Below are 13,602 nucleotides of genomic sequence, written 5' to 3' on the forward strand. Positions count from 1 at the left end.
CACTAAAGGAGGCTGTACAAAGAGACAGGAAACATAGAAATGGAGATAAAAAACATAAAAAAGAACCAGTCAGAAATTAAGAAATGAAATGATGTCAGAAGTGAAAACTACATTAGAGGGAATCAACAGTAGATTACAGGAAATAGAGGATCAACTCAGTGATTTGGAAGATAAGGTAGCAGAAAATACCCAATCAGAACAGCAAGAAGAAAAAAAGAATATAAAAAATTGAGGAGAGTATAAGGAGCCTCTGGGGCAACCCCAAGCATACCAACATTCACATCATAGGGGTTCCAGGAGAAAAAGATAGAGAGCAAGAAACTGAAAACCTATTTGAAAATATAATCATTGAAAACTTCCCTAACCTGATGAAAGAAAAAGATATAAAAGCCCAGGAAGCACAGAGAGTCCCAATCAAGATGAACCCAAAGAGGCCCACACCAAGACACATCATAATTAAAATGCAAAAGGTTAAAGACCTTTAAGGAGAGAATCTTAAAAGCAGCAAGAGAAAAAAAGCAAAAGCTACCTACAAAGGAGCTCCCATAATTATGTCAGCTGATTTCTCAAAAGAAACTTTGCAGGCCAGAAGGCATTGGCAAGAAGTAGGCAAAGTGATGAAAAGCAAGAGTACTCTGCCCAGCAAAGCTATCATTTAGAACCAGTATTATATGAAATGTTAAAGGGTCTTTTTTAAGAAGATAAAAATATGAACAATAAAATGGCAATAAATACATATCTATTAGTAATTGAATATAAAAAACAAACAAAGAAGCAGAACAGAAACAGAATCACAGATACAGAGAATGTTTTGATGACTGACAGATGGGAGGGGGATGGGGGGAATAGGTGAAAAAGGTGAAGGATTAAGAAGTACAAAGTGGCTATTATACAACAGTCATGGGGATGAGAACAGCACAGGGAATATAGTAGCCAAAGAGTATATATGTAGGACCCATGGACATGGACAACAGTGTGGGGATTGCTGCGGGAGTGGGGGCAGGGTTTGGGTGGAGGATAGCAAAGGGGGAAAAATTGGGACAACTGTAATAGCATAAACAATAAAATACAATAAAGAAAAAAAACCCCCGAAAGGCTCATAAAGAGCTTCCCAGACAAGAAAAAGCTAAAGAAGTTCATTACCACCAAACCAGTATTACAAGAATGTTAAAGGGTTTTGTTGAAGAAGGAATAAAAAGATAAAAAATATGAGTAATAAAATGGCAAAAATATGCATCTATCAATAATTACTTTAAATGAACATGAATTAAATGCTCTAATCGAAAGACATGGGTGGCTGAATGAGTAAGAAAACACCACCACCCTTACATATGCTGTCTACAAGAGACTCTCTTCAGAATGAAAAGCAGATATACACTGAAAATAAAAGGATGGAAAAAGATATTTCATGACATTAGAAACAAAAATAAAACAGCTGGGGTAGCAATGCTTATACCAGACAAAATATACTTTAAAACAAAGGCGATAACAAGAGACAAAGAAGAACCCAGCAATTCCACTTCTGAGAGAACATAAAATTTAAAAGATGTATGCATTCATATGTTCACTGCAACATCATTTAAAATAGCCAAGATATGGAGGCAACCTAAGTGTCCGTCAATACAGAGTAGGGCATACGTACAATGGAATATGACTCAGCCATAAAAAAGAATGAAATATTGCCATGTGCAACAACACAGATGGACCTAGAGGGTACTGTGCCAAGTGAATTAAGTCAGACAGAGAAAAATAAATGCCATGTGAGTTCACTTATATGTAGAATCTAAAAAATAGAATAAATGAACATGCAGAAGAAAAACAGACTCATAGACACATTTTGACAGATGCCAGAAGGGAGGAGGTTAGGGGGACGGGTAAAAAGGGTGAAGTGATTAAGAAGTACAAATTAGTAGTTACAGAACAGTCATGGGTATATAAAATACAGCACAGGGAGTATAATCAATAATATTGTAATAACTATGGTATCACATGGGTAACAGATTTATTGGGGTGATCACTTCATAAATTATATAAATGTCTGGTCACTGGACTGTACACCTGAAACTAATATAATATTGTATGTCAACTATAATTAAAAAAAATTATTTAGAAAAATAAAAAAAATTAAATAACAATAATGCAAAACAACATAAGACAATTCAAAAATTTAAGAAAACTAAAGAACTTGTATAAGTAATGACATAACAAAAAAGACTATTTGGGACTATGATTAATCATTACTTCAAATATTCTGTTTCTGACACTGTTTTAGGTACTGAGAGTATAATGGTAAGGGGGAAATAATAAACAAAAAATCAAATAAATTACTTAAATTAGATAATAATCCTTGTCTTCTTGAGCTATAGTCAATGCAGAGCATCACAATTTCAAAAATTAAGTGATATAAAGTATGTTACTTTTAGAAATAATAAGTACTATGGAGAAAAATATAAGAAGGAAAGTAGAGTAAGAATGCCAAGTAGCGCCCTGACCAGTGTGGCTCAGTTCAGTGGAGCATCATCCCATAGACCTAAAGGTCACAGGTTCCATTTGTGGTGAGGTTACATTCCTGGGTTGTGGGTTCAGTCCCAGGAGTATGTGAGACACACCCAATAAATGTTTCTCTCTCACATCAATTTTTCTCTCCCTTCTCTCTAAAATCAATAAGCATTTCCTCAGGTGAGCATAAAAAAAAATGCCATGTAGGAGAATTGATATTTCCAGTAAAATGACCAGGGATAGCCCTTGGAGCAGCTGCCACTTGTGCCAAGAATTTAAGGAGGACTTCAGGCCAAGATAGAGGTGTAGGTAGACACACAGTGCCTCCTCACACAACCAAGATAGGGACAACAACAATTTAGAAATAGAATAACAACCAGAACTGACAGAAAATTGAACTGCATGGAAGTTGGACAACCAAGGAGTTAAAATAAACACGTTCATCCAGACCAGTAGGAGGGGTGGAGTAGGGCAGCTGCGGAGAGAGGGGTCACAGCACAAAGAGTGGTGGGACCCAGCCTGTAAGGCATCTCAGATGCACAAGACTGCAGTAGGCAGACCCTGGGCGTGCAGGCAGCATCTGGCAGACCCCATTACAGGGTGGCACCCAGCAGACCCAGCAAGGCAGCAATTGTAAAGCAAGGTACTGTCCACAACCCAGGTTCCCAGTGCCAGGAAATAGAGCCTCAGGGCACTGACTGAAAACACCTGTGGAGATTGAAGCTCAGGGAGAGACTCCCAGCTTCACAGGAGAATTTGTTGGAGAGATCCACAGGACCCTAGAACGTGCACAAGCTCACTCACATGGGAACTAGCACCAGAAAGGCCCAGTTTGCATGGGGGAAGCCAAGGAAGGGAATGAAATCTGATGGAGAGGGGAGAAACCACCATTGTTCTCTCTCGGACTCCGCCCCCACATACAGCATTACAACCCAGCAACTGGGTTGCCCTGGTGAACACCTAAGGCTCTGCCCCTCATACATAACAAATGCAACAAGACAAAAAACATGGTGCAGACGGAAGAACAGATCAAAGCTCCACAGAAAATACAACTAAGCAACCAAGAGATAGCTAACCTATCAGATGCACAATTCAAAGCACTGGTGATCAGGATGCTCACAGAATTGGTTGAATTTGGTTGCAAATTAGATGATAAAATGAAGGCTATGCTAAGTGAAATGAAGAAAAATGCACAGGGAACCAACAGTGATAGGAAGAAAACTGGGACTCCAATCAATGGAGTGGACCGGAAGGAAGAAATAAACAGCCAAACAGAAAACAATGAAGAAACAAGAATTAAAAAAAAATAAGGAGTGGCTTAGGAACCTCCAGGATATCTTTAAACATTCCAACATCCGAATTATAGGGGTACCAGAAGGAGAAGAGGAAAAGCAACAAGTGGAAAAGTTATTTGAACAAATAATAAAGGAGAACTTCCCCAATCTGGCAAAGGAAATAGACTTCCAGGAAGTCCAGGAAGCTCAGAGAGTCCCAAAGAAGTTGGACCCAAGGAGGAATACACCAAGGCACATCATAATTACATTACCCAAGATTAAAGATAAGGAGAGAGTCTTAAAAGCAGCAAGAGATAAGGAGGCAGTTTCCTACAAAAGAGTTCCCATGAGACTGTTAGCTGACTTCTCAAAAGAGATCTTGCAGGCAAGAAGGGTCTGGAAAGAAGTATTCCAAGTCATGAAAGGCAAGGACCTACATCCAAGATTGCTCTGTCCAGCAAAGTTTTCATTTAAAATGGAAGGACAAATAAAGTGCTTCTCAGATAAGGTCAAGTTAAAGGAGTTCATTATCACCAAGCCCTTATTCTATGAAATGTTAAAGGGACTTATCTAATAAAAAGAGGATACAAAACTATGAACAGTAAAATGACAACAAAGTCACAACTATCAACAAGTGAACCTAAAAAACAAAAACAAAAAGTAAGCACCAGAAAAGGAACAGAACCACAGATATGGAGATCACATGGAGGGTTAGCAACAGGGGAGTGGGAGGAGGAGAGAGGGGGGCAAAAGGTACAGAGAATAAGTAGCATAGATGGTAGGTAGAAAATAGACAGGGGGAGGGCAAGAATAGTATGGGAAATGTAGAAGCTAAAGAACTTATGACACATGGACATGAACTAAAGGCGGGAATATGGGTGGGAGAGGGTGTGCAGGGTGGAGGGGAATGAAGGGGGTGGTAATGGGACAACTGCAATAGCATAATCAATAAAATATATTAAAAAAAAAGAATTTAAGGAAGGGAAGGACCAAGCAATGTGGTAATCTGGGTGGATGGAATTTTCAGATGGAGGAAAGAGCAAATGCAAAGGCATCTTTTATACAATAACATAAATCCTTAATTGCAGTTATAAAACAAATGGGAGTAATAAATTTTAGAATTTTAGAAATATAAGTTTTAGAAATATAAAAAGAAAGGACCAAGGACAGAACCATGGAGTACGTGTGTGCACTAATATCCTCATCTGACACAAGGGACAATGCCAAAGCAGCACCTATAGTTAATGGGACAAAAAATATAGCTATTAGTTTACTATCCATAGTTAGCAACAGAGAAACCAAAAATAGAGATAAACTAAATCCAGAATGACAGAGAAAAGGTAGAGGGTGGGGTAGGGTGAGTGAGTGTGTAACACCTCTTTTAACTATTTATGTGTGTATGTGTGCTTGTGTGTTAATATATGATGACTAAAAGTGATAAATAAAAAATCTGATATAGAGATAGATTAGTTTTACCTGGTAAAATGAAGATAAATATCAGAAAGAAAGTGGAAAAAGAAGTGAGGCTTAAGTGGGAAAAGCTGGACCAAAGAACTATTGATTTTAACCATGTTATTAATTTGATTTAAGCAGACACACACACACCCATAAATACACACATACTCTTTGGAGATTTTCCATTGCTCTTAGAATAAATATAAACATCCTAAACACAGCCTACAGGGGCCTGCCTGCCTCCCCTTATGCCTTCCTCCCCTGAACCACACCCGTCTCCTTTAAGTTTCCTGAGCAAGCAAGGCCCTAGAAGCTTCTGTCCATGCAATTCCTTCCATCTGGAATGTCTGGGGCCCAATACAGCCAGTCCCATCCCTGGGTCTGACCTACCCATTAGGCACAATAGGCACAAATGCCTAGTGCTCATAATATTTTAGGGGTCCATGAAGTGTTTTAACTTCATTTAAAATAATAGGAAAAAATCTTTTACATAATAATAGGAAATGTTTAAATGTATAATATTAACATACTTTGTCTTCATGTTAGTATAACTGCAAAATATAATTTTAACATGCTAATATTTTTTGGAGGCAGAGGCCATGAAGGCAAAAGTGTGTAGGGGCCACAAAAGTCATAACATGGCCCCTGCCTGTCTTAACTTCCTGATTCCACATGACCTTGTGAATCCCACACATGCCCCAGATCTCAGCCTGATTCAGACTATATGAAGTACTTATATATGTTCTCCCCTGACCTTGTTATACAGAAATTAAATAAATTACTGTCTGATTTTGTATTTAATGAAATTAGAAACCATGTGTACATTGTTCGCCACTATATCTGCTGCACAAAGATTTGTATGAAGTGAGGTGAGACTCCGGACTGAGAATTTTCTCCTGTGTTCTCTCAAATGCTTGTTTGGTTTTCTGATCCTGGATTTGCTATTTACTAATTTAATCTCTTAGTGATTAATTTTCCTCATTTAAAAAATGGGGATAATAAGGTTAGAATAGTATCTGGTATATAGTAAACCCTATTTAAAATCTAATTCTTCATCATGTTATTAGAGGATTACTACTATTTTTATTACTATTATCGTATCATCACTATTATTCCATAAATTAGGTGAGTTAAGTAAATGTTTTGCTTTGTTAATTCCCTACCTTTTACTATGTTATGTAAATATGTTTTAAATGCTGGGGACCAGTCCTGGCTGGGTTGCTCACTTGGTTGGAGCACTGTCCCGATACACTAAGGTTTCGAGTTAAATCTCCTGTCAGGGCACATGCAAAAACCAACCAATGAATGCTTAAATAAGTGGAACAATAGACTGATGCTTTCCTCTCTCTCTCTCTCTTTTTCAAATCAATAAATAAAAATTAAAAAAATAAAAAGGGGGAGTCATTTTAACAACTTAAGTCACAAAGTTCTTACAGAAGTTAGAATGAATAGCTGTTAAGACAGAAGGAAGCTGAGGTTTTGGTAACTGAAAATACATAATTATCCGTGAATTCAAGGCTTTAGACCTTTCAAAATATTCACACTAACCAGTTTATAATTTTACATGATAAGATCAGGCTAGAATAATATTTTCATCAAAGAATAGCAAATCAGAATTCTCTCAAAGATAAATTTCCACAAAAATCTAATATGAGAGGTGGCACTTATTATCTTATTTTTTAAACAAAAGTCTTACCTATTTCCCCTGAATAGATGCTCTACACAGCTGATCACAATTTTCAACAATGATTGCAATTTTTATACATAATTCCTTCTGCAGGCAAATAAAAAAACATACCCCAGAACAGTAAAAATAAAATAAAGCCACAGTACCTGAAAAACCTACCAAGGATTTTTGTTTTGGTAAACATCTGTGTTACCATTTAAACTCCAGACTCCTGAGATGACCCTTGGGATAAAGTGACAGCTTCAGGTTTGATGCCCTCTGGTATTTCAAGCAATGCTCCACAACCTAGACTATTTTTTGAGGATAAATGGCTGGCTACAAGCAGAATGTCCTGAGGCTTTGCCTTGGGCCTATAATCTCACCTAATCATTATTCACAATCTCTCAGAAAAGCCTCAGCTAAAATTGTGATCGCTATTTAGAACTAAACTTGCAGATTAATTTTTGAAAATCTTTCTTTTTCATAATTTCATTTTTTGTCTAATTTATGAACCTTTAGATATCAACTGCAGCAAGTGTTAAAACGTAGAGCAACAGATAATCTGTTTGGAATGTTGCTTTCTTTACCAATTTGTTGAAAAGATATTTTTATAACAAAAAATGCTTAAGGACTACATGGCATCATACATGTAACTGAATACATAGAGTCCTTAAAGGGAATATGAAAAGTAGTGATAATGGAGAGGAGGTTGGTAAATTCAGAACTTTGCAATATAGTTCTCATAAGCCATCTTTTATTTGAAAATCTAAAATAATTTTATAAATACAACAATGAATTGAGGGATGCAATAGTCCCTGAAATATCAGGGAATAAGCTAGAGTCAAATCATATCACAAATTTCTTTAATTAGACCTTTTACTTTTTTTACTTAGGTTGTCAAAGATATTACTTCTTGCCATCTATCCTGCCAAAAGTTTCCACTTTCCCTTTATTTCTAGGATTGATCATTTCAATCTCTTCACTGTTCTTCCCATAACTCTCCTTGAACTGACAGTGAAATACAATGTCTTACTGATTGTAACAAGTTAAGAGTCTCCTCTCCTGCAAGCAGCAATTAAGAGCAAGGGCTGTATACCTCAGACTGCCTGGATTAGAGTCAGATTCCTTACCTCTATCAAGGATATAATAATAGTTCTCACTGCAAAGCATACTGTGAAGATTAAATGAGACAATTGATTTAAAGTATTTAGTAGATTGTTTGGTACATAAGCACTCAATAATTGTTAGTTATTGTTGTTAATAATGGTAAATTTTAAGAACCTTCCATTTACTTGTTGAATACCTTCTAAGAAAACTGGAAAAACACATTTATGTGACTTTGGACTAACTTGATTTAAACTCTTTGTTCTTTTGTTTTCTCATTCATAAAAATAGTATGATCTGACAATATTAACCCAAAAGTCACTATTTACTATTAAAACTTATATGATTTTACTTAGTTATGACTAAGGTTCACATTTATTTTCCTTCTCTGCATTTCATAAATATTGATAATTCTATTTCTAGTTGAAACCAAATTTGTTTTTTGCATCCTTCTTTGAATAAGAGCCATATCTGCTGATCTTCCTGGCATTAGTAACAATAAGATATTTTACTAATTTCCTATGATAAACTATAATATTCACTGTCAAACTCCACAGAAGACCCTAAGAAAGTACTGTTTTCTTCTAAACTGATACCTTAAAAACTAATGAGATATTAATCACATAAACATGTAAAATTTTGTATTCCATCTAATCTAAAGATTTAAAAAAATCTGTTATATCTCTGGAGAGGGAAATGTAGTTTTGCTGTACAGTCTTGGAAAAGTCCCTATTAATATAGTAAAACAACCCACAATTTAGGAGAGTAGCTTCTGAGGACACAAAAATATTTATATCATGGTATAAAAAGTTATAGCTTCTAGCCCTGGCTGGCATAGCTCAGTGGATTGAGCACGGGCTGCAAACCAAAGTGTTGCAGGTTTGATTCCCAGTCAGGGCACATGTCTGGGTTGCAGGCCACAGCCCCCAGCAACCACACACTGATGTTTCTCTCTCTCTCTTTCTCCCTCCCTTCCCTCACTAAAAAAAAAAAATAAATAAAATCTTTAAAAAAAAGTTATAGCTTCTAATAAGGCATTTAGTAAAAATGTAAACTGGTTTTTAGCAGTTATTTACAATAGCCAAGTGCTGGAAACAGCCTAAGTGCCCATGAGTAAATGAGTGGATCAAAAACTGTGATACATTTATACAATGGAATACTACGTAGCAGAGAGAAAGAAGGAGCTCCTACCATTTGCGACAGCATGTATGGAACTGGAGGGCATTATGCTAAGTGAAATAAGCCAGGTGGTGAGGGACAAATACCATATAATCTCACTTGTAAGTGGAACCTAATCAACAAAAGAAACAAGTGAGCAAAACAGAACCAGAGACATGAACTAAAGAACAAAATGACAGTGACCAGAGGGGAGGGAGGAGGGGGATAACGGTGAAAAGAAGAAGGGTCAAGTCAAGGAACATATATGAAGGACCTGTAGACAAAGACAATGAGGGGGAGGACTGAATGTGGGAAGTAGGGGGTAGGTAGAGCAGGGGAGAGTAATGGGAGAAAAATGGGGACAACGGTAATTGAACAACAATAAAAAAACTCAAAAATACAAAAAAAAGATATAACTTTAGTAACAAAAAATGTATGGGTCAAAAACAAAACAAAAACAAAGAAAGAATGCATGACTAATGAGCAACACATTTTTTTTGGTCACAACTAGTTAGTATAATTTAATTCTTATAGAGGCTACTTTAGAATCCTAAATTAGATAACACGGGTCTTAGCTAATGCTGATGTTTGGTATAACATTGTAACTATTTTGTACTGGCAGTCAATGATTTCAGCAAGAAAAACGATGGCAGATGTAAAATACAGGTTAGGTAAAATGATCCCTAGAGTCACTCTCATATTGAAATGTTGAAAGATGAAATAACCTGGTGTCTGAATTTATTTCCAATAATACAGACAGTTAAAAAAAAGGTTAGCCATGATTTCTTAATTATTGAAGCCAGACTGAGGTACATGGGGGTTTATTACACAATTCTGCCAAATCTTCTGTTTCAAACTATCCAAAAAATAAAGTTTTTAAAGAAAAAGCTAATGAACATACAGACACCAAAGCCAGAATCCATGTAGAATAGATGATGACAGACAGCTTTAACCTCATAAACATGCTAACCTTACAAAAATGAAGTACATAAAATCAAAACAAAATTAAACATAAAAAAATGAAAACATGGGAAATAATTATATAACAAGATTTACAGTGTTCATATTCTTAATATGATTACTGATTCCTTGCAATCAGGAAAAACCATTAAAAAGCCCAAGAAGGATTTGGAATGGAGCATAAATAAGATGGTCATAAAAGAAATATAAAGGACAAATAAAAGTACAAAGAGACATTTATCTTACAAATAATCAAGTACTGTATTTTTAGGACTGTAAGAATGCACCGGACCATAAGATGCACTTAGGTTTTAGAGGAGGAAAACAGGGCAAAAAATTTTGAAGCAAAAAATGTGATGAAATGTTTAATAGCCTGTGACCTGGCTCCACCACCGCCTCCACTCCCCACAAGCCAGGTAAGCTACATTTGGACTGTAAGATGCACCCCCATATCCTCCCAAATTTGCGGGGGAAAAGTGCATCTTATAGTCCAGAAATATGATAAATGAAAGTTAAAATTCCATATACTTTTCCCATTTCAGATTTATGTAAAAACAAAAATGGTTAATATCAAATAACAAAGCTACAGAGAAAGTGGCACTCTTATAAACTACTGGTAAAAATGAAACTTGATAGAGATTTTTAGTAATTACTTTTTGATCCACCAAATCCATTTTTAAGAATACATCATAAACTAGTAGTATTTTCCAAGATGTTAAATGGATGTTGTCAGATGTTATTTTGTATATGTGTGTGTAAGCCTAAATTCAATTTTAAATGTAAATGTATACAGAGGCACTTAAATTTTTTTCTCCTTAAAAATTTTTTCCTTTGCTTTTATTAAAATAGACTATTTTTTCAGAGAAGTTTTGGACTCAGAAAAATTGAGCAGAAAGTACAAAAAATTTTCTTATGCCCCCTCCCCATGCACATGTACAATTTCTCTCATGTTCAACATCCCACAGACAGATGTTATTTTAAGAAAGGATTCTATAATCAAGTTTGATTTCTAAGACCTTAGTACACTACACATTGTATTCTCTAAGATGAAGGACAACAGTGTTTCCTTACATTCTACATCATGGAACCCTTCCATGAGAGAGCATGCCTAGGAACCAAGGTTCTGCAATGCATACTTTTGGAAGTTGTCCTAAAGAAATCATGAGGCATGAATTCAAGGAAGTATCTACAAGTACGTTCACTGAAGAGAAGTTGCAAAAGATCCCAAATGCTCAGTAATTGGGAAGTGGTTACATGACTTACGTTATATCCTTAAATTGGAATACTATACTATACTTGCTAAGTGAAAGAAGCAGTCTAGCCAAAGAGCATATTTATCCTATTGTGTCTGTTCATAATCATAATAGTTATATAGACACATATATATGTCATACAGAAACATGTATATCAATAAATTCAGAGAGACTTACAATAAAATATAAAGAATAGTTGTCTCAAGGTGGTAGGATCACTATATTTTTCTGTACCATCATATAGATAATTTTTTAAATGAACATTTTAATTTTATAAGTGAAATATCTTTTTAGAGGCAATGTATGCCTTACCTCTTTGGCACTTTACTCTATAGATGTCAGAAGATGTTTTCCATATTTAATAAAAGTTAAATTCACTGACAAGAAAACCATAATTATATAACATAATTTCAAGAGAGAAAAAACCCACAGTTCCTACCTTCTGGAGAGAAACTGATAAAAACATAACAAGTGCTGCAAGACCCAGCAGCGTAACGGAGGCAGTAAGTCTCTAGATGCTCTATGCCTTTATGAGTCCCTGTACGGGAGCACCTCTTCTCTCTGAAACAGAAGTGACAGAGACACACACATTCATTTTTAAAAGAGCGGCTGAATGGAAATCATTTTAACCACAGACTGCAGCTATACAGGCAGCCTGTTTTCAAGTAGGGTCTCGGGTAAACAGTTGGAAATATTATCTCTTACTTATTGTGTAACTTTGGACACATTATTTATCTTCTCTGTACCTCAGTTTTCCTCACCTGCAAGTGGGGATAATAATAGTACCCAACTAGAAGGGTTGCTACAAAGATTGATATTCATAGAATAGTCACAACATTGCCAGATACAGTAGTATACGTTATATATGTGGTTTTTAGAAATAAATACCTAGGAAGGGTTGGTTATTAATAGAGACCCTTCAAAGAGTATATTACTGTGACATTTTACGTCCATTCGCATCTCAAGTAATTCTCACCTCAATGCTGTGAGATAGGTATTATTACCACCTGGCCCTTGGCTTTGTAATTAGAAACTTGATTTTATCAGCTCCCAAAACTGTTATGAACTCACAAGAAACTGATCAATTTAAAAGGAGATTATTTTTGTTGTTCTAAATGATGTTCAATAGTTTGAATAAAATACTATTTACTGATCTATTTGAGTACCAAACCACTTACAAATGACCCATCAGTATAAAATTAAAGCAATGAGTACCAAAAACTCAAACTGGACCTTCTATCAAGTCAGAATAGTATGTGTGTCTATTGTTTTACTATTTTTTTCTTAATGCTTATATGGCATAGCATCTCCAATGGCAAATATTTGCCAGGATTATTAATCTAAATCTAATAATAAACTTTCTTCAGAAAAATCTAAAGGGATATCTTAAAAACAATTGGCCCAGATTTTTTTTTAAAGAGGGGAAGAGGGGGAAACATCAGTGTGAGAGAGAAACATCAATTGGTTGCCTCTTGCAAGCAGTTTGAACCTGAAACTCAGGCATGTGCCCTGATCGGGAGACCAACGGTGACCTTCCGCTTTGTGGGATGGTGCCCAACCAATTGAGCCATTCTGGTCAGGGCTGGCCCAGACTTTCGAAAAAAATGTCAATGTCATGACCTGAAAAGGCTGGGAAATATTTTTTTTTAGATTAAAGGAAATTAAATGGATAGGACTACTGAATACAATATATGATCCTTAATTGGCTTTTGGATCAGGGGAGAAAAGATAGCTATATTTAATCAACAGCTAGAAAATTTAAAATAGAGACTTTTAAAATCGCTATTAATACATTTAAAATTAACTTAGGTGGTTTATTCTTACAGATGAAATTATTCATGTATTACATTCATCATAATTTATTAAATACCTATTCAGTGTAGCAAGCCTGTAGATAACAAAAACTCTTACAAAAGACAGACTCTAAAATACAGCCTTGGCTTGCCCAAAGGGGTTAAGTGAAGGGCAATAAAGACCCCTCTGTCTCAGTCTGGCAAGTTAGCAAAACAGCTAAACTATTGTCTGTTATATGCGGGACTCAGACCATCTTCCTATTAAAGTATTTTCCCTTATACTAGAAGGAAAAAGTTCAGAATGTGAGAATAGGTTGCTACTTCAGGCGGCCTTCAGTAAAGTTCTACAAGTAGGAGTGGAACGTCAGGAAGCAGAGAAGGAGGAAAAGACAGCTTCACCAAAAGGGCTACTTTGTGGCTAAGAATCAGATGAGCTGGAG

The 13,602-nt window shown here is 35.8% G+C and overlaps 1 protein-coding gene across 5 annotated transcripts in view; it reads right to left on the bottom strand.

Annotated features, from left to right (window-relative positions):
• MBD5 (methyl-CpG binding domain protein 5) overlaps positions 1-13,602 on the bottom strand; it is a 471,857-nt gene that overhangs the window by 146,298 nt on the left and 311,957 nt on the right. For 4 of the 5 annotated variants that reach the window (XM_045831164.1, XM_045831211.1, XM_045831173.1 and 1 more), the window contains one exon: positions 11,809-11,930. The exons of the other annotated variant lie outside the window; for it this stretch is intronic. The gene's annotated coding sequence lies outside the window, so the exon portion shown is untranslated. The remainder of the gene's footprint in view (positions 1-11,808; positions 11,931-13,602) is intronic. 5 annotated transcript variants of the gene reach the window in all.

This window comes from Phyllostomus hastatus, unplaced genomic scaffold (assembly GCF_019186645.2).
Source record: "Phyllostomus hastatus isolate PE091 unplaced genomic scaffold, TTU_PhHast_1.1 phas_contig_1, whole genome shotgun sequence".
Lineage (NCBI taxonomy): Eukaryota > Metazoa > Chordata > Mammalia > Chiroptera > Phyllostomidae > Phyllostomus > Phyllostomus hastatus.